Source organism: Macaca fascicularis, chromosome 5 (genome assembly GCF_037993035.2).
Source record: "Macaca fascicularis isolate 582-1 chromosome 5, T2T-MFA8v1.1".
Lineage (NCBI taxonomy): Eukaryota > Metazoa > Chordata > Mammalia > Primates > Cercopithecidae > Macaca > Macaca fascicularis.
Genome location: NC_088379.1, coordinates 176,692,885 through 176,717,715, shown reverse-complemented (window position 1 = coordinate 176,717,715; position 24,831 = coordinate 176,692,885). Strand labels below are relative to the sequence as shown.

General features: G+C 36.1%; 1 protein-coding gene and 1 pseudogene across 1 annotated transcript in view; one reads left to right on the top strand and one right to left on the bottom strand.

Annotated features, from left to right (window-relative positions):
- Positions 1 to 24,831, bottom strand: part of GALNTL6 (polypeptide N-acetylgalactosaminyltransferase like 6) — a 1,202,623-nt gene that overhangs the window by 1,074,000 nt on the left and 103,792 nt on the right. The gene's annotated exons all lie outside the window — the stretch shown is intronic.
- On the top strand, positions 11,775 to 12,236 carry LOC123573655 (cytochrome c oxidase subunit 6B1-like; annotated as a pseudogene).

Below are 24,831 nucleotides of genomic sequence, written 5' to 3'. Positions count from 1 at the left end.
TCTCAGCACTCTGTTGTGAATACAAGTGGTGAAAACACTCAAGTCCTTCACCCAATGGATCTAAAAGAGAAAGAAGTGAGTTATTTGACTTAACGCAGCATTCTGTTGCCTCTGCTCTGACCTAGATATATTACTACTGGTAAGGCAGGCAAAAGTTAACCCTAACCATGCTCAGTGCAGATGTTTCTTCCCTTACAACCTACAACTCATATGTTCTGTTCTAGAGTAAGCTTCTCAACCCTGTCAGGTGCAAGTAGGTGGTATTTGGAGTAGACATGCAATTTTTGTTAAAAATGATTATTAACATCACCAAGTTAAAAACAAAATGTGTGAGAAAGCAGAAGAGGTAAATGATGTAAAAATGAAGGAAGGAGCACAATTTAAATACACATGGAAAGAGAGATAATGGATAAGAATTTAAAGAGGAAGGAGGGGGTATGTTGTACTTATATGTGTAAGAAAGTATTCAAAAATGAGAACAATTTTGAAAAACAAAGAGGTAATAGCCAGTTATTCTTCATTTTTCCCACTTCTCCATCTCTCAACATCTAATCCATTTTCTAAAGATATGCCCAGGCAATCTTTCAACAGAAACAAGACATTTTCACTTCCTTGCTAAAAGTTTTTATTTGTACCCCCCAAAACTTAGTAAAACATGGAGTCCTTACCGGGGTCTTCTTGTCCCTGCCCTATACTCTGGAGTCTTTCTAGACCTTCTCTTCTGGCCTCTCTCTGTCCCTCTAACATGCCAAGTCCTCTTCCTCCAGGACTTTGTACCAGATGCGCCCCCTGCCATAAATGTTTCCCTCATGACTCTGCTCATGGCATTGGAGAGGCCACCTCTGACCATCTTATCTGAAGTATGTTATCTCTTCACTCAGTTTATTCTGTTCATAACACGTATCACAATCTTCAAAGTTACTCTCCTCTCATTTGTCTACAAGTTTTCTGCATGTCCCATGAGAAGACGAGCTTGATGAGGTTTACCGAATGCCTGCGGTGCAATACACTATGCTCACAGCAAGAGATAGAAAGATGAGTAACATCCACCAAGGGGTTTATGTCTTCTGATGTGAACTTGCTGGTTAAGGAGAGGTAGAAAACTCTACCCAGGAATTGCTTAAGAAAAAATATATGCTAAGGCTGTAAAAGCAGTAACTAGACAATATTGTCACGGGGGTGTGTAACAATTTTTGTTTGTTTGTACTTTTCCTATTTTAGTCATTGTTCTAGTGACTTAACTTTTTATTATTTAAACTTTTCTTAATAAGGAAATAGCTTATATCTCCTGTGACTCTGACATTTTGATTTTGTAAATATGTATTTTTCAGGAATGAAAGGTATTCTAATTTCTAATCATTGAAATGGTAGATATTAGGACAGGTTTGGAACATTCTGAAATTCTATTTGTACTACAAATTTTGTATTGGCAATACCTAGCTTGCTAATTCTATCTTTTAAGCTTCTTATATATATATACCATAACCTCTTTCTACTATCACGTTAATCCAACAAAGCCATGCACAAATTTGCTTGATTTTTTTCAGTAAGCTCTTTATAAGCGTAAGTCAACATTTATTAATATGTTTTCATTGTCAACACAATATCCAATTACCTGGGATGGCCTCAAGATTCATATCCAGTAATTTTAGATTTTGACTATAATTAAAAGAACAAGTTTTGTGACTATATACCTCCTAAAACAGAATAAAGTCTATAAGTTTGCAAGCAAATTTTGACTCCGATATCACAAGACAGACTGAAAAACAATTAAATGTGGTTATTTTTTGTATGCAGTGTACCTTTCATTTTGTTTATAATAATGTGTTCATGTTTTATAAGCTCTTCCCCCAAACCTAAGAACAAATCTTTCTTTATGTGTGTCATGCTATTATTTTAAATTCTTTATGAACAGAAAGACTCAAGAGAAAAGGAAAGTTTATGTCTGTTCTATATGCCAATAAAATACTAACATCAGTACTACATACTTTATAGAACTTGCATGAAAATGAATAGATTGATCAATAGACATTGATTTTCAACTTTGATTTTATTTGCCACTTGGGAGTCATGACAAATGTGTATACTTCACAACACTCTTCACTGCATTGCTGCTTCTCCTTTTGGTTTCATCTAGCAGCTATTAATCTTCTCTTATACCTTAAAAACTTCGAGAAAAAAATAAAAATTCTAAACAGGTCATAATATCCCCACAAGTAGCTGTTAATGGACATATGAACGCTTGAGTGCGCACCCAAGAGTCATCTTCAATGCAAATTCTCAGTCAATTATATTACCAGCATCTGTTTCAATGATGTTTTTTGATATAAATTTTAGAATCTAAATATCAACATGCTAAGTATCTGGAGAGTTGGTTGTAAAGGGGAAATTTTATGTTCTTTAAACATTCTGTTCAAATAAACACTTAGGAGCTCAGCTACTTACTGAAATTTCACAGTCTGAATAAGGGAGTTTCTTCCAGCCATCTTCTCAAGAGGTGTTTACCTAGATATGACTTTTGGTTCAGCAAACATTGTCCTGCCACTAATATTTTCTACATTCTTGTACTTCTGATGGAAAGAGAACAGAGCTTAGAGAAGGCTTTAGGTAAAAAAAAAAATATATATATATATATGTGTATATATGTATATATGTGTATATATACATATATTTATATAAATATAAATATATATATATATATTACAAAAGCATACGCAGCTAAGGATTTAACTGATGTCATTATCAATTAGCTTCAACAAAAGACAAATTGTTAAGTACAGGTGAGATTATGTTTTTTTAGTATCCTTGTATAATGCAAGGCTAAATTTCTTTTGAGTGTTAAAACTGATTATAACTTACATCCTAGTGAAGAAATGCATAAAGGATAGTTAGAAACCTATATGATGACTCATTTTCCTTCTCACACCCAGAGGAAACTTAAATATAACTCTCCTACCTGTCTAAGATGGATTAGAAATGTATTTTCCGGTTTATACTAAATCAATAAATACATTTAAAAGCATCTCAAGGTCACAAGCTTTTGAGCAAATCATAAGATTATAGAATAATAGGACTTGTTCTTTGAAAACATCAGTAGAAATCACTCTATCCAAAACCCTAATTTTATTGTTAAGGTTACGGAGACTCATACTAAATGTTTAGCTGGAAGTCAGCTAAGTAAACCTGATATTAATCTCATTCAAGGCTTTTTAATTGTGAGGCTGTGGCATACATCACTTAGTCTCCATACTGTTTAGCAATATCCTAAGAAAAGTAGACACTTAATATTTTTGTTGAATAAACTTCTTCTAATTCCAACACTGTTTCATCTGAATGTTTTCCCTAAAATATAGAAAGCTATAATTAGTAAGGCATTAAAATTACAAGTCATGGGTGTCTGCGGGTGGACCTTCCTATAAATCAAAATTAGGTATCTTTTAAGAAATATTTTATTAGTGTTTGGATGTTATTTTTTTATAATGAAAAGATATATTTTTTCTTATCATTTAATTGCCAATATCATAGTATGTAAAGTACACATAGACGCCAGAAAGTATTTTCATTTTGCTAAGGCAAGTCTTATTACAACTTAGTTTAGGATATAATATGTTCTTATATAATTTCTAGAAGGCTTAGGTTCAAATCTGGGGTTAAAGAAGAAAGCTAATTCACTTGACAAGTTCATATAAAGAAAATTGTACCACCTTTGCATTCTAGCCTCTTAACTATAGCATTGTCAAAAATAGCTTACCTTAAAAAAAGGAAGAAAATTTATAGAAATCTTAAGGGAGCAATAAAATTATATCCATGGATTTGAACTTCAAGGAAAACATTAACTCAGAAGTGATTATCTTGTGTTTCTCTCAGCATTTGAATTCTTTCTTCTGAGAAAGCATTAAGAACATAAATGGTTGAGAGCAAGAAGACCAGTGGATTCAGATGAAATCAAGTAGGAAACAAATACAGATTTTTTAACGATCTTTTGCAATAACATTGCCTTGAGAAAAGTAAGTTGAGAATAAGTTGGTCTAGCATGTCTACAAGTAGATCACACACTTTAAGTATGAGAGAAAAATATAGGTGGCTACTTATCAGAGAGGGTTGAATGTAGTGAGACATTTAATATGTAATGTTTCTAAACTTTGCTGTACTAAGATTGTGGAAGAATTTCAGCAATCAAGAAGTAAAATTCCATCTATAACTTGGAAATCCTAAGAGTCAATAAATGCATAAAAAGTCTTCTTATATTTCTAGTGTAGGAATCCTTTGGAAGGCTACCGATGAGAGAGAAGGGGAATCTTTCAGGAAGTAAACCTTGCTCACAGATGAGGTCTGGTGTCCGAGGGGCATAATGTCCAGAGTTAGTGATGTACTTGTGAATATTTTTTCTATCATAAGAACTTACATTTTGGACATTGTAGAAACTAAACAACTGTTTAATGAATTTAATGCCATTGCTTTTTTGTTTGTTGTTCGTTTGTTTGTTTGATGGGAGGGAACTCCGGAATGTTTCTGAAAGTGGAAATTGATGATAAAACCACAATCCTACCCCCTTGAGAGAAACTATGGAAACAATGAACTCATGAATAACTTATAATACTAACATTTTTTCTGTAGACAGCATACCAGTAAATAAGGCTCTGCTTTTGGAACACAGTCATTTAGTTACTTACTCACGAATATTGATTTTGAGGGCTGGGCTGTGTCATGGATTGAACCTCAGTTATACTACTTAGTTTTTCCTAAGAATTCTGATGCAAGTCATGGCCAAATGTGCAGGGTAACCTTTCAAACAACCATCACATCAGACACTTGGGGCAACAGATCCATTCATAATTGAGCATATAATTCCATATCTTGTCTGCAATATAGGTCCTATGATGGCTGCATGCAGAAAACTTTCTCAGATGGCTTGCCTACAGGCTCTTAGGTGCAACCTGTATTGTCCATCTCTTGAGACAAAATATTCTCTAGGTGAAAAAGAAAACAAAAATTCCTATCCTTCATTCTACTTATTAACTTACAACCATTCAGTAGATGAATGATAAACAGACTTAGGAGTGAAATCCTTCACTACAGCACTTTTCTCAGGCAAGGAAATCTAGCCTATGTATTTTGTGTATTATTGTATTAGAATTAAGCAGAGTGATAGTGATTCAGATAAAACCTATCATGGAACGTGCTTTTTGTTTAAGATCAAAGTAGAATCAAAATAGGGAAATACAAAATATCATGACTCTATGGCATGCAGTATGCCATTCAAGATTTCTGACACCAAGCTTCCTGTTATGCATAGAGTATACCTCCTCCTCTCATTTTCCTCTGTCTTTACAGTTCTGTATATTTTATTTATTTATTTATTTATTTATTTATTTATTTATTTATTTTTGTTAGAGACCGGGTTTCACCATGTTGGCTAGGCTGGTCTCAAACTCCTAACCTCAAGTGATCCACTCGCCGTGTCCTCCCAAAGTGCTGGGATTCCAGGCATGAGCCACCGAACCCAGCCTATTTTTAAACGTTTGTTATATTGTTTTATATGTGCTAAAATAGCTATAGCATAAACCAAGAAATAAAATGACACTAAAGGGCTCAAATATTTCCTGAATAACTTTGAGCATGAAAGTTATGAATAGCTACAAAAGGTTACAATACAGGTGTTTTATGCTGGATAATGTGCACGTTTAAATCTATATTCATTCTATTTTTTTAACTTCTTTCTTCGGAATGTTTACTGAATACTGTTTATGTTAAAGTGACAGAATTTGCACATAATTTTCTTAAGAACTCACAAATAAAGCCATATACCTCTTCGTGAATTTTTGCTTAGAAGGGTCTCCAACTGAAAAAAATTCTGCCAGTTTGAAGCAAGAATATCAATGAATTGTTTCAAGAGAGTGAAGAACCATAAAAATAGGTAGAAAGGCTATTGAATCAGTTTCCTTTATCAAAGGTAGGAAAACCTGCCAAGGTACTGCAGAAGAACCCTGGCCATCTGAAGGATCAGTGGAATAAAGAACTTCCTCAAAGTAATTGTAAAGATTCTAACTGCGGTGATGACACAACTGGCATTACCCAAAAATGAAAATATAAAGGCCACTCGGCTTTAACGTGTCCCATACTGTCAATGTTACAGAAGAATTTTCTTCCTATATGTTTTTCATCTTATGGAAAATTAAAATTCACTGTGCATCAAGGGGGAAAATGCACCATATTTCAAGAGAAGAATGTTTGAGGAAAACTGGCAATATTGCAAGGTTAACGGTTTCCTAGTATTGCATAGGCTTTTTTTTTTTTTTTTCAAATAAAGGATGAAAATCAAATACTGCCTGTGAAGAAATAGCATGCAACACCTGTAAGGTGGAGAGTTCTACAATGAATACAGTCAACAATGAGTCAAGCGTCACTCGCAATACAGAGAGCTTGCTACAGGTTCCATCTCTGCTTAACCATCTATGACAGTTCTTTCCAAATTCCTATGGCTCTCTAGGTTTACACATAAATGTAGCTATTATTAATGATATTACTATAATGAAGTAAATGTAGATTCCAATTTATCCTGGAGTGACTGTAGATTATTAATACTCCTGGTATTGACTCTTGATTTTTCAAGTTTTTTTATTTTTAAATTTCCACTCCCATCAATCACTGACAATTTTCTCGATTCCTCACATTATTTTAAAACCTTATTGTATTACATGAGATAACATTCTTATAAAGTGATTATACATTTTCTTATAATGCATACCTTCTTTATTTATTTATTTATTTATTTATTTATTTATTTATTTATTTAATTTTGAGACGGAGTCTCGCTCTGTCGCCCAGGCTGGAGTGCAGTGGCGCTATCTTGGCTCACTGCAAGCTCGGCCTCCCGGGTCACGCCATTCTCCTGCCTCAGCCTCCCAAGTAGCTGGGATTACAGATGCGTGCCACAAAGCTCAGCTAATTTTGTATTTTTTTAGTAGAGCCGGGATTTCACCATGTTGGGCAGGCTGGTCTCAAACTCCTGACCTCAAGTGATCTGCCTACCTCAGCCTCTCAAAGTGCTAAAATCACAGACATGGGCCACGGCGCCCAGCCCTTCACATCTTTTTTCAAGAGCTCAGATCTTCTAGGGCAAGAGCAATATTGTTTGGCTACAGAAGATTAAACTTTTATAGTCAACGAAACTCCCCATTATTTTCTTGATTCATTTAATTGTATTATTCATTCAACAACCACTATATATGTAGTATGGTAGTGTGAGCTCCAAAGATGAGTCAGACATATATATTGGTCTTAATAACAACAGTCTTATTTGTATCCTCTCCTAATTTCCAGCCACTCTTTGATTATCAATAGTTTCAGAAATTACTTTAAATGTCCCTTCTTTTTCTTTTGTCTTTCCTGAGGACACAATATGAGGTTTCCAGTTTTTTTCACAGTTAATAATGAGATATGTTATCAAACACACTGCACATGACTAGCAGTGTGTTTTCCATAATTTTTTTCAATATTCTCATGCATACAAGATAGATGAAATCAACTCTATTTTATAAGGAAGCAACATTCATTCACACAAGTAAAGTGATTTGTCCCAGACCTCACAGTGAGTAAAAAAAGCAAATCCAAGCCACATACATATGATTGTGGGACTCTGAAGTTCATAGCTTTTTTATCGGAAGTCTACTTAGGACTTTATTATATGATTCCATATTCATCTTGTTACTAGTGAGTATATCATCACTTCTGTCTGTTTATTGTTTCAGGCATGTAAATTTGTATCCCATTTAGATTTTTAGGTTCTTAACGGGTAGGTCATGTATCTAAGATTGTTATCTGTATCCTATATAATCTAACTTTGATCCTGATAAACAATAAATTTTCTACTAAATATTTATATTTTTATTAATTTAGCAGATATTTATTTTGACAATAAAGGATAATAACCCTAAATCTATACAACATATAGTTCTATAGTCCATTTATTTTTATCTTTCATCTCAATCATTCAGTATTGAAGTAATTCAACATAGTTTGCATGATTTGGGGACTTCCACACAGAAATCCTGTATTCTGATTAATGAGACTGAAAATACATTCTGTTTCTGTTTCACTGGATGTATTTACTAGCACTCTAACAATTTTATAAATATAATTAAATTTACACAAATAATCAAAATCATCATGAATTCACACATTTTGCTAGTATATACAACAAGGAGTAATAAAAGTAGGTACAGTATTTATCTAATACCCAAGAATAGTATATTAAATTTTCTAATGAAATAATTTGTTATGAGAAAGAAAGCTATTGATGGCTTATCAAAAAAATCAGTATATTGATTAGAACATGGCAAAATCATCAGTGCAGGAAGCAATAGTTAATGCCAATGTAACACTAAATTACCATTTATTACATACATTTTATCATGAGTGAATAACATAAAATAAAGCAAATCTACTAGCTACCCCACTACTTCTTTTTTCTAATTGAAATTATTGGAATTAGATTTAATCTTTTTTTATTTTCTTTTCTTTTTTTTTTTTTTTCCATTTTAAATATCTGGGTTTCTGGTGAAGGCAAAGAAAAAAATTCAGGAGATTGAGATCAATGTCAACTTAATATACCTCCCCATCACCACCTACTATTGTGAAATAGCAACTTTCTTTGGTAATAATTTATCCTTATAAATCAGTAAACCTTATGAAAACCAAGTTGTGAAAACTTGATTAAAAAATGCTGTCAATTTACATTTTAGTTGCTACTTCTGCAGCCTACACACCCATAAGCCACGGATTTTCAAAGGTGTTTTAGCTTTTATTTCTTCCTCTACTTTCATTAGAGAGGAAGATAGCCCTAGCTTTCCAAAATTTTCACGGTGATTGGAGTTAATAATATTTGTGCTATCCATTTCACTTCTATTTCCCAACCCATGAATCTAAACATTGGTTTTAGGAGAAAGAGTGTGTCTTATCTTCAGTTTAGTCACAATTCAGTTTTCACTTTTAAAATTAAGTTATAATGGAATGTGCAGGCTATATTTATTCAACATTGTTTTTAATTCACACTTACACAGATGATTTTTTTCTGGAAACTCCAAAGCAATCTTTATGGTATCATACTGGATAAAAATCTGTACTGGTGCTTCTTAGACGTCCATGCACACAATATTATATCATATTTCATGGGTGTTGGGGCATTGCACAGAAATGCTACACAACGAAATGGCAGGGATCTATAATGTTGGCATTCAAGTGTGGGAGAAAAGTTGAATCAAGAGTCACAACTTCAAACAAGAGGCAGAGGGTACAGAAATTCTGTATTCAGTAAGTGTTGTCAGGGGTAGGAGGTGAGCAGAATCTGAGATGTTTCACACTTAACATTCCCTTGGGCTGGAGACTGGGGAATGACTAAGCAGGCATTGGAAAAGACCCAGGAAATGTTAAATTTCTATGGCGTGAACCTTTACAAGCTATTGAAAAGAAATGTGCAAGTTTCAAAAACTTAAAAAACGGAAAAAAATCCAACTGTTCCTAAACATCTTTGATGTGTTTTGAAGACTACAGGTAAAAAGTAGCCTTTGTTATGGAAATAACTAGGTTTATAGACACACAACACATGGCAGAACAGTGAGAAACAATACAAGTATCTGAAAGAAAACCTGTCAGTATTAGCCACAAAAATGCATCTAATTTACAGATTCGGAGACAGATTGTTGTTTAATAATTACTGAGCTTTTTATCATTAAAAAACCATATTAAATATTTTTCCATGTTTATTCATTAGAAAATAATTAAAACACTAAAATTAGGGCTCTTTCTACTGTCATTGGACAGAAGCAGAACTCCATTTACTTCGCTACTTTTCATTTGCCTGTGTACCCATTCTTTATTTGACCAAGTTTTCTGGAATACTCTTTGATCAGACGGTGTGAAACTCTTTCACCTAGAAGCTGATCCTGTAATTCTATTTCAACTGCTTTGTGGCAGCTGAATAACGTAAGGGATGAGACTGAATAAGAGAACAAAGATTTTTGATTTCACAGAAATCTCCAGTTTTCAGAATAAAGGCCTAGAAACATAAAGGAACAGAATGATTTCTGTGTACATATATCACATGTGCATACAAAAACCAAACTTCTTAAATTGCGTGCTCTTTTATAGTCAAAGCTGTATACTTTTCTAGAAATCGATTGCTTCGTGGAGTCAATAGTCCTTTGGAATAACTTTTTATCTATGAATTAAGAATTGTTAAGGAATACACAGCTGTTTCATATAGACTTACATAATTGGAAAAATAAGAAAAATTTCTGAGATGTAATTCTAAAATACTAATAAAATTGCAATAGTAATTCTTATTAAAAATTCAATGTCATTTCATTGCACTCATGTCAAACAGTGAATTGCTTTCCCTAAAGCCAAATTCTTACCACAGAAATAGTTAGGTTTTAATTGAGGCGAGTTTCCCTACTTCTCTTTCAAGTCTGTCTCTGAAGTACAGATAATAGAGAAGGAGAATTCATCCACCCAGCAGTATCTGAAGTAGTAGAATTTCTTACTCCACAGCTAAGCTCATGAGTCCAGAACACATTTTTCTTGGGTACTTGTATTGTGAAGTGCGATATTGCAGGTTAAGCTAGAAGGTTTCATTTGGCGTTGCTAGAGATTGGACTTAAAGATGTACTGTTAGCCTTGAACTAATATCTACTCTATGATGCAATCATAGAGGCTTTTATTATTCTCCTCAATAGTGTTAACAACTTAGAAGCTCAATATATATTTTTCTTCACCATTTGAATATGTTTTCTTCTGAGGTGCAAAAGTGAAGAACAGCATATCAATATAAACTATTTCTAAAAATAAATCAATTAAATATATGTTCTGCTTTGATATACATCCATTGTTCATCCCATGATAGGTTTTTGAATATCTTGGGTCATTTTTATATAAATTGTCATGGTTTCCAACAAGTTTAGATTATAGTAGTAGCCCTTGTATGGGAAGAACGGTACTGTTAACTTGCAGGGATAAATGATGCTTCACATAGTGATTTATTACTGTATCTGAGAAAAATTTCTAGAGACTAACTGATTATATTAGAAACACTATAGATTTCCCTCTTTTGCCACAAAAGGAAATGATCCATATCTTACAAAAATGTTCTTAGCCTCATCTGTATCAAATTCATACGAAGTATGCATTCCTTAATTACAACAACCTGAGAGGAAAACTGGATCAACAGCTAAAGCAGAAGAAAAAAAAAAATAGCTTCTAAGACACCTCGAATTAAGCCAGTGAACTAGTGCTTTCTATTTTGAACAGATGTTACATACCTTTTCCAAGTACTGAACAGGTTTTTGTACCCACTTGGTCTATTTATATTGTACTTGCCTTGCCTTCAAACTTCTATTAAACGATAGCTTTTGAACCAAAAGGGACATTTGATTACGACAACACCATAAGCCACATTAGTATGCACATTACTTTGTTCATTAAAAAACAGGCTCCTTACTAATGTAGGAAACTGATATTTCAACCTGGAGATAGTAAGTGATTTCTTGTCTAAGTTTTCTATTCAATAATGCTGAATTATCCACAGATAGAATATTTTCTGAGGATTAGTCATGCCAAATCCTACTTTTATATCATTAATATGGTTTCGCTTACTGTGGGATATGAAGCTCACTTGTGGCATGAAGGCACCAAATTTTTAACCCTGACTAGGTATTGGTAAAAAAGAGATCTTCGTGGCTGGCCATAGTTCCGCTTCCTGTTCGACTCTGGTGTCTTTGCTGAGGGTGACATTGAGCTGCGAGTTGCATCTGGGGTGCCTTTAGGATTCAGCACCATGGTGGAAGAAGACATTGAGACCAAAATCAAGAACTACAAGACTGCCCCTTTTGACAGCCGCTTCCCCAACCAGAACCAGACCAGGAACTGCTGGCAGAACTACCTGGACTTCCACCGCTGTCAGAAGGCAATGACCGCTAAAGGCGGCAATGTCTCAGTGTGCGAATGGTACCAGCGTGTGTACTAGTCCCTCTGCCCCACATCCTGGGTCACAGACTGAGAGGAGCAACGGGCTGGTGGCACATTTCCCGGGAAGATCTGAACTCGCTGTACCTCCCTCTCCTCTGTCCTCTATCCTTCTCCCAGGATGGTGAAGGGAGACCTAGAACCCAGTGATCCCCACCCCGGGATCCTAAATCATGACTTACCTGCTAATAAAAACTCATTGGGAAAAAAAAAAAGAGAGAGAGATCTTCATTATTTACCTACCCAAACAAGAAAGCAACAAAAATGCTAGTCACAAAATTTATATACACACCTGCCCAGGAATTTTCAAGCTAGTGGAACCATATCATTTACAGAGGTACACTTATTCAGGATTTTACTTATATTTGCTCTCCTGAAGATTGATGCACGTGGTAAAAGTGTTATCAAAAACATAAAAGCCTGGGCAACATACCGAGACCTCATCTCTGCAAATAATTTAAAAAATTAGCTAGGCGTGGTGGCATGTCCCTGTGGTCCCAGGTACTCTGGAGGCTGAGGTGAGAGGATTGCTTGAGCTGGGCAATCAAGGCTGCACAATGAACTACGATCATGCCACTGCACTCCAGCCTGGGCAACAGACTAAGACCCCATCTCAAAAAAGAAAGAGTCAGTGTATTTCTTCAGTCAACAGGGTCAATGTAGCCTTATTAGTTTCTTCTAATAATGCTGGAGACTCAGTTTATCAGGCTACAAGTAGTAGGTATCCTCTGGTTTTCTCTGCTGTGACTCCACTATAGCATCACTAATCTATCACTTGACTATATTGTTATACAGGGCCAACTCTAGTGCCAGCTTACATGGTTTAAAGTGAGAAAATCACACTTCAAAGATGTGCATTTCCAAATATCTCCTCTTCCTTTCATCGGCCTGATTAGGGTTTAGAAAATAAAATTTGGGGTTATAAATCTAACTGGAACCTGTCCGGAAGTACTTCTCACATCACTGCCCAAGCAACTTAGGGTACTTACTACTGGCATCTCACATCCTGCAGAAAAAAGTGATAGAGCTTCTCTCCCATGCAGGAAAGAACATGGCAGCATTTTCTCATGGGAATGGGAGACCAAGGGTCAGGAGAACTCTCTAGGATTTGGAATCATTGGGACATGACATTCTTGGGGAGAAAAAAAAAGTTAGGTGGAGACAGCAAGGGAAAAGTAAGTCAAACTTCAACTTCACAGTTTTCCAGTTTCCACCAAGCAGATTTAAAGAGAAATTGGTTAATATGACAGGAATATAGGAAGAAAAACATTAACAGAAACTGTGGTATTCTAGCCTTTTTAGTCTAAGAGTTCCTAAATGAACCACTTTGTTTGTGAAAAATCTAAAGGAAGGGTCTTGGTTGGGTGCAGTGGCTCATGCCTATAATCCTAACACTTACGGAAGTTGAGACATGAGGATTTCTTGAGCCCAGGAGTTCAAGATCAGCCTGGGTAACATGGTAAAACCCTGTCTCTACAAAAAAATACAAAAAAATTAGCTGGGCGTGCTGGTGCACACCTGTAGTCCCAGGTACTTGGGAGGCTGAGGTGAGGGAATCACATGAGCCTGGGAAATTGAGGCTGCAGTGAACCATGGTCACACCACTGCACTGCAACCTGCGCGATGGGAGTGAGATCCTGTCTCAAAGATAAATAGGTAAATGCATACATAGATATACATGCATACATAAAAGAAGGGTCTTTTTACTTCCTGGTTTTACCAAAAAGAGAATGTACCGTTAGTGCCAACTCTTCCGTGAATGTACATTCACTGCTCTAGATTATTTTAGTATTGCTCTTGAAATGTACCCCAAATATTTACATGTATTTGTCAGCATTTCAAATCATACATCACAGATAAAAGCAATGCTGTAATCTCAGTTTCATCTACCTTGTCCGCCAATAGGCTTTTAAGAAACTGAAGTCATATCATCTCTTGATATGAGACACACTAGCCTATTTATCCCAAAGGGACTCCACCTTCAGAGTACATAGAAATAAACAGGAGATATGTTAAAAGTAGATTCTTGTAAGTTAACGAAGCCAAAAACTTTAACCTGTAGTCCAGGAATATAAATTTTAAAAAGTTCCCTGGTGTTTATAACATTTGAAAACCCCTACATTGAAAAGAGAAAACACTATAGTCTATAAATAATCTTTGATGTGTTTCCAAATTGTATGAATAAAAGAATATTAACTGAATTTTCTAAATGCTATCTAATCTTGAGTAACTATTAGTGAAAACTGCCTCTAGAATCGTAGGTTATAGAGAGATGACACAGTAAATCTGATGTTTATAATTCATGTAACTGCTGCTGGTTAACCTGAACCAATATTATAACAAGAGAAAAAAATTATGAGTAAAATAATTAAAACAACGCTTGCATTTTATCTCCAAGTATAATCATTTGTTAACTGTCTTAGTTAAGTAAATATACGACACAAATTGTTTTGTAGAATTTTAGGTAAAATGAAATAGTCTAAATCCCTAACAAACTATATATCTAGCATAGTGCCTAACATTAATATTTGTTGAATCAGTTAATAACAATTAATTTGCTTGTAACTGTTTCCCATTTATAGATACTTGAGTAATGTCAATATTTATGCTTGTAAAATAGTAAAGACAACAATAGAAAATAAACTAAAACTCATTTGTCTATATGAAAGCTAACAAAACATTTCACGAAAATCTGTTTATTTTATGGCTCAAACTAAAATTTTTGAGAGCAACCAGGTCTTTCTATAAATTTAAAATTATACTTATTGAAAAACAGAAATATTCTTATTTTACCATGAGCTCGAATTACTGTATTAAGAGAGGGACTCATTTAAAATCAAACAAGTGGCTGACATTAGCAATGTAATAAACGAAATGCTATAAGGCATGGATGATCTAAAGATTTTTTCCTACTGTATGTATGCAATTTCCACCTTTATCTCTCAAGAACATAGTTATCATTCATAAGTCTTTTAAATAATTTAATACAGCATATAGAGAGGCAATCTTGCTAAGATGTAGATTCTAATTCATAGGTCTGTGAATGAGTCTGAGATTCTGAATTTCTAGCAAACACACAGGCGACACTGATGCTGCTGCTCTGCAGATCACATTTTGAGCACAAGGATTTAATACACCTGGAAAAGGTATTGAATATGGATGCCAGCAATTTAGATACACATTCCAGATCCCTGGTCATCCAATTGTGTTATCAGATACAATTTATTTATCTATTCTGGACATTTGTGTTGCTATGTATAAAATAAGGGAATTAGGGTATGTCGCCAAGGTTTTTTGAAGTTCTAAACTTAGATGTGTATACCATTCTATTTCATTCTCTAAACATCCCGTCGATTTATTGTGTCTTGTTTCTCTACTCATTTTAATAGTAACATACACCAAGGTAATAGGTCGATGAATTTGTGCCAAGAACTCTGGAAGGACTTTCTCTCTATAAAGTCCTTTGCCCATTTCTTCAAGAGCCATGCAGAGCCACTGCTGTCTAGACAAGACACCTCAGCCTCCAGCTGCTTCCAACCTGGCTCCAAATGGCTTCAGTCTCAGAGAGGTGCTTGGCGGGCCTACTGGCCTCCAGCTTCTCTGTGCAGCTGTTCACAGTCGATAACGAACAGAGTCAATAATCTTTTATTTTTTTACAACCCTCGGTTTCCATCCAGCACAATTCACTTTTTGGCTGTTGACTACGGATAAAAAGACACGTACCAGGTTATATATTGTAACTTCATTTGCCAAGCTTCAAAATTGTTGTAGTAACCTTGACAAACCAGTAGTGACTTGAAAGACTAGGACATGTATGCCATCAAAGGTACTCCATTAGTATGTGTGTATACTATTTATGCTATTGGAATGCACTTACAGTTTGCACACCTATACCTATATTTTTCTAAAATACTATTTAAAGTCACCCTCACAAAAAATATCTTTAACTCTAGGGAAGCAGCCCCCACTGAATATTTCTATGTTGTCTTATTCTCCAACAAACGTATTACATGAAAAACATCACTCTATATTATTATAAACAGTTCTATCAGTTATCGCTTTCCATTAAATAATGGTAAGGCTGATAATTTTTAGTATACCAATGTAATTAGAATTTTCTGAAATCAAGCTTTTTTTGAAAACAAATTTCATTAACTCACAACATACAAATGTGAATTAAGGATTTTAGTTTTATGAACTGTGTGTTTTTTCAGCTTCATTCTTCATAATTATTCTTATAATGCAGTGAACAAGTGAGAGCTGAAATACACTGAACACAGTTCAAAAGTAACCAGGAATGGATAAAGCACAATTTTCATCCTCTTTACTATCACGTTATAACATCTAGTTGATATTCAAATTTGAGTAACCACAAAGTATCAGAATATCTTTGACGATTGTTTTTATATAAAGCAGTGATAGTTATAGTCCTTGGTTTTAATACTAATCTACAATTGAACTTTCAATCATTAACAGTTGGAAATTTAAAATTAACTTAAAAATCAACATTAGAACACTAGTAAACAGGAAAGTGATTACTACATGTTAAATCTATAACTTCACATATAAATACAAATTTTCAATTAATCCAGAGTAGAATTGTCAACAAGAATGTCCTGGAATACTTTTTTATGTGTCTGCAATCAGGGTGCTCAGTAAAATTCTGCTGGACTAGACCCATATTATGAGTGAAATCTGGGCTGGTTGTGGTGGTTCATGCCTATAATCCAAGCACTTCGGGAGGTTGAAGCAAGAGGATTGCTTGAGGCCTGGAGTTCAAGGCTTCAGTGAGCCATGATTTCACCACTGCACTCCAGCTTGGGCAACAGAATGAGGTCCTGTCTCTAAAAATAATACTACTAATAAAATAAAAGTGTAAGGCACTGTTAAATGGCAAAGTGTAGTTGAATAGCCACCTGCGGGCAGAACTGGAGAAATTCTTTATGAATCTACTAGGAACTCAAACCAAATGGCGTTACTAAGCCATTCTGGGGAGAAACAGAGAAGCTAGCAGGTTACTCTGATGTGCATTTCTCAAGAGATTCCCGCTAAAGACATAAGCAAGAACATCAATATCCAATTTGGATGACTTTTATTTCCTTCTCTTACCTAATTGCTGTAACTAGGACTTTCAGTTGTATGCTGAATAAAAGTGGTGAAAGTGTATATAATTGTCCTGTTCCTGATCTGTTTGTTTGCTTGTTTGTTTTGAGACAGAGTCTCGCTCTGTCACCCAGGCCGGAGTGCAGTGGCACGATCTCAGCTCACTGCAACCTCTGCCTCCTGGGTTCAAACAATTCTCCGTCTTAGCCTCTCCAGTAGCTGGGACTACAGGAGCCTGCCACCATGCCTGGTTATTTTTTATTTTTTAGTAGAGACTAGTAGTCACTATGTTGACCGTGCTGGTCTTGAACTCCTGACCTCAGGTGATCCTCCCACCTCGGCCTCCCAAGGTGCTGGGATTACAGGTGTGAGCCACCATGCCTGGCCCTGTTCCTGATCTTAAAGAAAAAGCTGCTAGCTTTTCCCCATTCAGTATGATGTCAGCTGTAGGTTTGCCATATATTGCTTTTATTGTGTTAAATTAAATACTCCCTATGTCTAGTTTGTTGAGACTCTTTCTTGTAGATGAATCCTAGGGTGTTTGTTGAGTGTGGTGCATTGGCTGTGGTTCTGGGTGGATTCAGTAGCATGGTCTTCATGCAGTTTCTTCAGCTGTAATTTTCATCTGGGAGGTCTGCGATTACCCAAGTGGCCTAGGTTACAGGAGTTTGTGAAGGTGATGGTGTGGTTTTACTGGAGGTGAAGGTGCCACGTTGATTGTTGGGCTGGGCATGTATTGGTGTGGAGGACCCTCAGGCTGTTCCATGTGGTCTCCTGGGAAGTGGAGACTACCAGCCAACTGGCTGTAGGGTTGGGTGCAGGTGGTGGTATACCCAGGAGGCTGGCCACTGCCGCACTGGCTGTTAGGCATGTTCAGGACAGGTGCAGTGGAACTAGCAGGGGGCCACTTCTGAACCAGCTTTGAGGCCAAGTGCAGGTGCATTCAGTGGGGCTGGCAGCTCAGTGATGGACTTTCTGGGGACATGGGACAGACATTGACCAGACTGTTGGGCCAGGTGTGAATGCAAGTGCAGTGGGACCAGACATCTCTGTCTCACCTTTTCCAGGGAGTTGGGGCTGCTGCTGGATTTGCTCTTGGCCTGAGTGTTGGCTTGCACAGGCGCCATGGGACTGGGTGGCTGCTGCAGTCTCTCCAGGAAGGCAGGGCCCCTTTCAGGCTAGGGGTGGGTATGTGTGAATGCCTCCAGCAGGGTAGCCAGGGCATGGGGCTGGGCAGCTGTGCACACTCTCTGCAGTGAGGTGGGACCTGACCAGATTGGCTGCCAGGCCAGGAGCAGGCAGGTGACAGTACAGTGGGCTGGCTAGCTGCTCGAGGCCACACCGTTGTGCAGGTCCACATGGGCACTCTCCAGTGCACTTCCTCAGTCACTCCAGGTAAAATACAGTGGTGTGTTTGTTGCTTTGGGTTTTTGTGTTGATGGCGGGGTGGGGGTCTGGGGTGTGCCAGGCAACTCTAGTTGGCCCTTGTGCTCACATCACCAAGATATTCTTGAGGGAATCTTAATGTTTAAACTATTGTAAGACATTTATGTATAAAATAAAATAGAGGCTCATGCCTGAAATCCCAGCACTTTGGGAGGCTGAGGCAGTAAGATTACCTGAGGGCAGGAATTCAAGACCAGACTGGGCGATATAGAGATATCCCATCTCTACAAAAAATAATGCAAAACATCAGCTGGGCATGGTGATGTGGGCCTCTAGTCCCAGCTACTTGGGAAGCTAAGATGGGAGGATGGCTTGAACCTGGGAGGTGGGGGCTGCAGTGAGTCCTGATTGCACCACTACACTCCAGCCTGGGTGACACAGCAGAGACTTTATCTCAAAAATAATAGTAATAACAATAAAATAAAGTGGCAAATGATATTTTGTGATAGTAAATTTTTCATAAAAATATGTGATTATAAAATGTAGAATATATTAATGATGCATTTTATCAGTGGTATAATTTTTCATATTACAGCCATGTGTCACTTAATGGGAATACATTCTGAGAAATGTGTCATTAGGTGATTTCATTTTTCTGTGACATCACAGTGTGTACTTACAGTAACCCAGATGGTATAGGCTCTGTGGTGTAGCCTATTGCTCCTAGACTACAAGCGTGTAGCATGTTACTGTAATGAATACTGTAGGCAACTGGAGCACAGTGCTATTTTTCTATCTAAACCTATCTAAACATAGAAAGAGGAAAGCAAAATACGGTTTTATAATCTCATGGGACCACTGTTGAATATGTGATCTGTCATTGACCAAAATGTCATAAGGTGCATGACTTCCTCTGTACAATTTAAATATGAAAGAGAAAGTTAGCAGGATATCGGAAAGCTAGTTGTCCTACATAAGCAATGAACATGATTCATTTATTTTTGATAGCCTTCCAGTCTTAACATTTTCTAGTTCTTTCTTAATTTTATTTCCTAGGCTGAAAACCAGGGATCGTGGTTAAAACCCCTCTTTCTGTGTTCTAGCCTCCAGGCACTGGAGTCACAGCACAGTGGTTCCACTGCATCCAAGGGGCTCCATTGTTACTGTTGAGTGATGAGAAGAAAAATTTTAAGCTCCGTGACCTCAAACTCTCCATCTTTTAAGAAGAAATAATAATAATAGTGACTATATTGTTGTCATGAGGATTCCGTGAGTTAATAAAATTATTTTCACTACTTATTTTGCACTAAACACTTCTTACATATGTATTATTTTATAGATATCACCTATGCTTTTATTCTCCAATAACAATTTGAAGATATAATTTGAAAAAACATAGTTAAAATAATTTTATGGCACTTAAGAGTAGACTTTTCATCTTTCAGTTTTTCAACAAATATTTATTGAGTGGCTACTGAGTCACTTTTTAATACAGGGAATATGATCATGAACTAAAAGCATTCAGTGAGTGGTAATTTTTCTGAAATAAAGAAGTATATGTAATGAATAGATAGGTAATGATGAGTGAGGTCCAAAGTTAATGCAAGGAACTAAAGAAAGGTAAACAAAGAACTTTGTGTGACAGTGGCATTTGAGCGGAGATCTGAATGACATGAGAGAGACAACTATGCAAAGACCAGCTGCAGGTTTTGTGTAGTGGAATACACAAGCAAAGGATTGGTTGGAGATTCTGGGTGGTATTCCAAGCAAACGGAATCACAAATTTTAATGTCCTTGACACAGGAATGTGATTTTCACATTCCCCACCAAGAAGACCCATATGGCTGGAGCAGAACAAGAGAAAGGACAAAACAGAGAGTGGTAGGAAATGAGGACAAAGGGGTGCCAAGACTAGATCCTGCACAGCCTAATGACATAGTGTAGGAACTTTGGTGGCATGTGTATAGGGTGTGAGAGTACAGAGAAATCATAGAAGACACCAAGATAGTTACTCTAATTACAGTACAATCAAGGTATATCAGATAATAGTAAAATGATATTGAAAAACACAAAATCTATAGTATTTTCAATCATAGACTCAGTTCTGTAAAGGGAGGGAGATTTTAAATTCAAAATAATTCCAACATCAATCTACAGAATATTATTATTAAAATATAGCAAGCTGATTCTTCTTCTAAAAACATAAAAAGAAAAGTAAAACACCAACAATACCTAAGAGAATTTCAAATAATTGAGATACATTGAAGAAGATATCTTATCAGTTAGAACACCTTATTATAAACTTGTATTTCTTAAAATAACATGGAATTTTCTTAATGGAACAGAATAAAAATACTAGACACTTTTCCTACTTCAGTGGAAATGTCAGCACTGTTTCATGAATTGTGCTGAAGCAGGTAGCTGTTCCTTATGTACAAGGAAAAAAATTACGACCCCTTGATGCTCAACAGAAAAAAAATTATGTATAGGTTAAAATAAACTAAACATTCTAAAAGAAATATGAGGACCATTTTAACAACATCAACAAAGGAGATCTTTAAGAAGAGATTAAAAATATCAAAATGGGCCAGGCACGATGGCTCACGCATGTAATCCCAGCACTTTGGGAGTCTGAGGCTGGTGGATCAGGAGGTCAGGAAATTGAGACCATCCCGGCTAACATGGTGAAACCCCGTCTCTACTAAAAATGCAAAAAATTAGCCAGGCGCGGTGGCGGCACCTGTAGTCCCAGCTACTCGGGAGGCTGAGGCAGGAGAATGGCGTGAACCCAGGAGGCGGAGCTTGCAGTGAGCTGAGATCGCGCCACTGCACTCCAGCCTGGGCGACAGAGTGAGACTCCGTCACAAAAAAAAAAAAAAAAAAAAAAAAAAACTATCTCTCTCTCTGTCTCTCTCTCTATCTATCTATCTATATGTCATAAACAAAAGTTAAACATATGAAAAAGTAGAAGCTATGTGTAAAAGCTAAAACTGAGGAGAGTTAGTATCCCGAAAATAAAAATAACTTGCAAATCAGGAAGGAAAACATATATCTCAACAGAAATATAAGCAAATATACAGACATGAATTTCACAGAGTAAGAAACCAAAAAGACAAGAAGTACCTTAAATAATGTTTGGAGTAATGTGTCGCAAAGTAAATACAAATTATGAAAATAGTGATCTGATCTTTCATATCCATCAGATAGTAATGCTTTTATTATGTTTTTTTAATAACAAATGTTAGTGAAGAGACGGGAGATGGGAACTGATTTATATCCATGGAAGCCAGGGAATGTGTTCTGGATGCCCAGCAAAGTTGAAGGTGTATATACTCCATAATCTAAAAATTCCATAAGTAGCAGTTGGAATTCTAATACATTAATACACAAAGAGACATGTACAAAGACACATTAGAAAAGCAGTAGAAAAGACAAGTTTTGTACCTAATGAATAAATCAGTGTGGAGAGCACATACAATAGGCTTCTGAATTGGAATCTACCTGAAAAAACATGGAAATGTAAAAGAAATTTGCATATACGTTCAGTGAAAAGTTGCGTTGCCAAATAACAAGTATGTCATCATACTATTTGTCATTTGAGAATTGAAACTTCAATATAGATAACTGATGAAATAAATACATGTTTGATAAAAGTATATAAAAATAAGTAGGTATGATTTGTAGCAATTTAAGCGTATAACTTAAAAGTTAAGTCTAGGGAGTGAGGAACTGAGGAGGGATGAGAAGGTTGAGATAAATGTAATGTTTTATGTCTTTTGATAAAGGAATGATGTGAAGTAAATAAGGCATAGGGTTAAAATCTATTTAATCTTAGTTATGTGCACATGTGTGTCAGTGATAATATCTTTGTAAAATTTCAGATACCTCATAATTAAAATTTGAAAATTTAAATAACGAATTTAAGAAAGTATCTTTGGCCACATAAATGCTGGAAATGTGTTTTATCAAAGTTATGTAAGAAATACTTTTATATTTCTGTTCATCTAATTATTTATTATGATCACATCTCTATGAGAAATATTTCTTTTTAAAGAAAAGCAGCTCAGAGTTTTTCCCCTAGTTACTTATTATCATCAATATGAAGAAAAACAAAATGCTTCTTTCATATTAATTTTTAAAATAGGTGTTTTCTGTGTTGGCAAGTGAAGTTTCAAATTAAAGATTGCTAGAAAATGGATTTTTCCCTTGTCATAATCCCAGAAAACAATTCTAACATGGAGATGTAGTCACTTAAAATAGTATAAATGAAATATATACAATAAAAGTTATTCAAAGTCTAAGTAAGGTCGCCTCTTTAATTCATTCTGTATACAAGCCAGAAATCTGAGCAGGATGTCTTAGACACCTAGTTTTTCCCCAAACTCTAAGTCTAATGAATAACCAATTTACTCTTATGGTTCCCTAAGGTTTTTCCACTCTCTTCTCCTTCCTAGTTTCTACTTCCCTTGTCTTAATTCAGGCCATTCTTTGACTGGATCACTGAATTATCTTCCTAACCACTGTTACTGCCTCTAGGTTTTACAAAGGAATCCCTTTTCATATTTTAATCAGAATTTCTATCTAAAAAACACATCTCAGGCACTGCCACATCCTTAGGTAAAATCCTTCTAGGCATTTGAGTTCTTGAACATCCTCTCTGGCTCTCCAGTACCTGATTCCTGGCTTCTGCCTGAGCCCCTGCTCACCCTTTACCAGGAGCTCTATGCACATGCTCCTGTTTGTGCATGAATACATTTGCTCCAGCTTTCTTCTCTGCCTTATTTTTCTTTTGCTTAGCTAAATCTTAGTTGTCTTGCTGTATTTCATTCACAAATCTTTGGTGTCTTCTAGGAAACCATCCCTAAACCACTAGGCTGGGATAAGTGCCCAGGGAGCTTTCCAACTTCTAAGATACAATGTGTGCTGGAGACACTACAGGTGGAGCTCGTTATTTCCACCTCCTGGTGTTCATTCTTTTGTGTAATCGTCTCCTCCCAAGTGTGGGTGCAACCTGACTTGTTACAAGCCACCTAATTTGTTATAGTTGCTACAAAAGCCACAGGAAATTTATACAGTGTCGCCATCCAATAAACCGGAGTCTGTAGAGATGGGTGCCACTCTGTCTTCTAGTCATGTTCTGATGGACAAGGAGAATTGGACTTTTGAGATCCAAATCTCACTTCAAGCCAACAGAATACCTTCCCTGTGACAGGAATGTGCTGTGCCTTGGTGGCTCAAAGATGAATAGCACCTGATCGTGCTTTTCCAGAACTCAGAGTCAGAAAGAAAAGGGCAGATACACAAATAATTGTATTACAATGTGCTCTGTGGCCCAAAAGTCTCTACATGATCTTATCCCTTTTATATAAATATTCTAAATAGTCCATCATTCCACCCAGGTCTCACTGCTCTTCCATGAATGTGTCAAGCACTCTCCCACCACAAAGTTTTCGCATTTTCCCTCTAACTAGCTCCCTCACCTCATAATGTTTTTGCACAAATGTCACTTTTTTAGCAAATCTCTCATGCTCCATCCTATGTGAAACTGCACTTACTCCTCTCTGGTCCTTCAGAAATCTTTATGTTCCTTTCCTGATTTATTTATTTTTTTATAGTAGTCATCATCATTGGACAGACTCTCTCTCTCTCTGTGTGTGTGTGGTGGGGGGTATATTTTTTTAAACCAATTTATGTGTTTAGTTCTTTCATTCCCAGAGGCCAGAGCAGGGACCATTTTGCCTATTTTTTCTACTACTACATCCGGAGCATTTACAATCATTTCTGGTTCAGAGATATTCAGTAAGTAAGAGTTATTTTCAACCAATAATTTTGTTGTATTTACTTTAGAAAAAAATCCTAGTTAAATAAACTTCTTCAAGTACCTTATAGTAATATCCTGTTTCTGTAATTGGATAAACTAGATAAGCATTCATTAAAGTAAATTTGAATAAGCTAATTCTTAAGTTATTGTTATTTTTGAAAATTTTATTAAAACAAGAGTAAGAACAACTTAAAAAAAACCACACATGCACAAAGCAAAGAAGACCTAATACTGTCCTGGTAGCTAAAAGAAGAAGAGTTGCAAATGGCTACTGAGATATAATTCCAGTAAGCCTTTAAAAAAATGTTGGTCAACACCTGTAATCCCAGCACTTTGGGAGGCCGAGGTAGGCAGATCACAAGGTCAGGAGATCAAGACCATCCTGGCTAACACACTGAAACCCTGTCTCTACTAAAAATACAAAAAAAAAAAAAAAAAAAAGAACCAGGCGTGGTGGTGGGCACCTGCAGCCCAGCTACTCGGGAGGCTGAGGCAGGAGA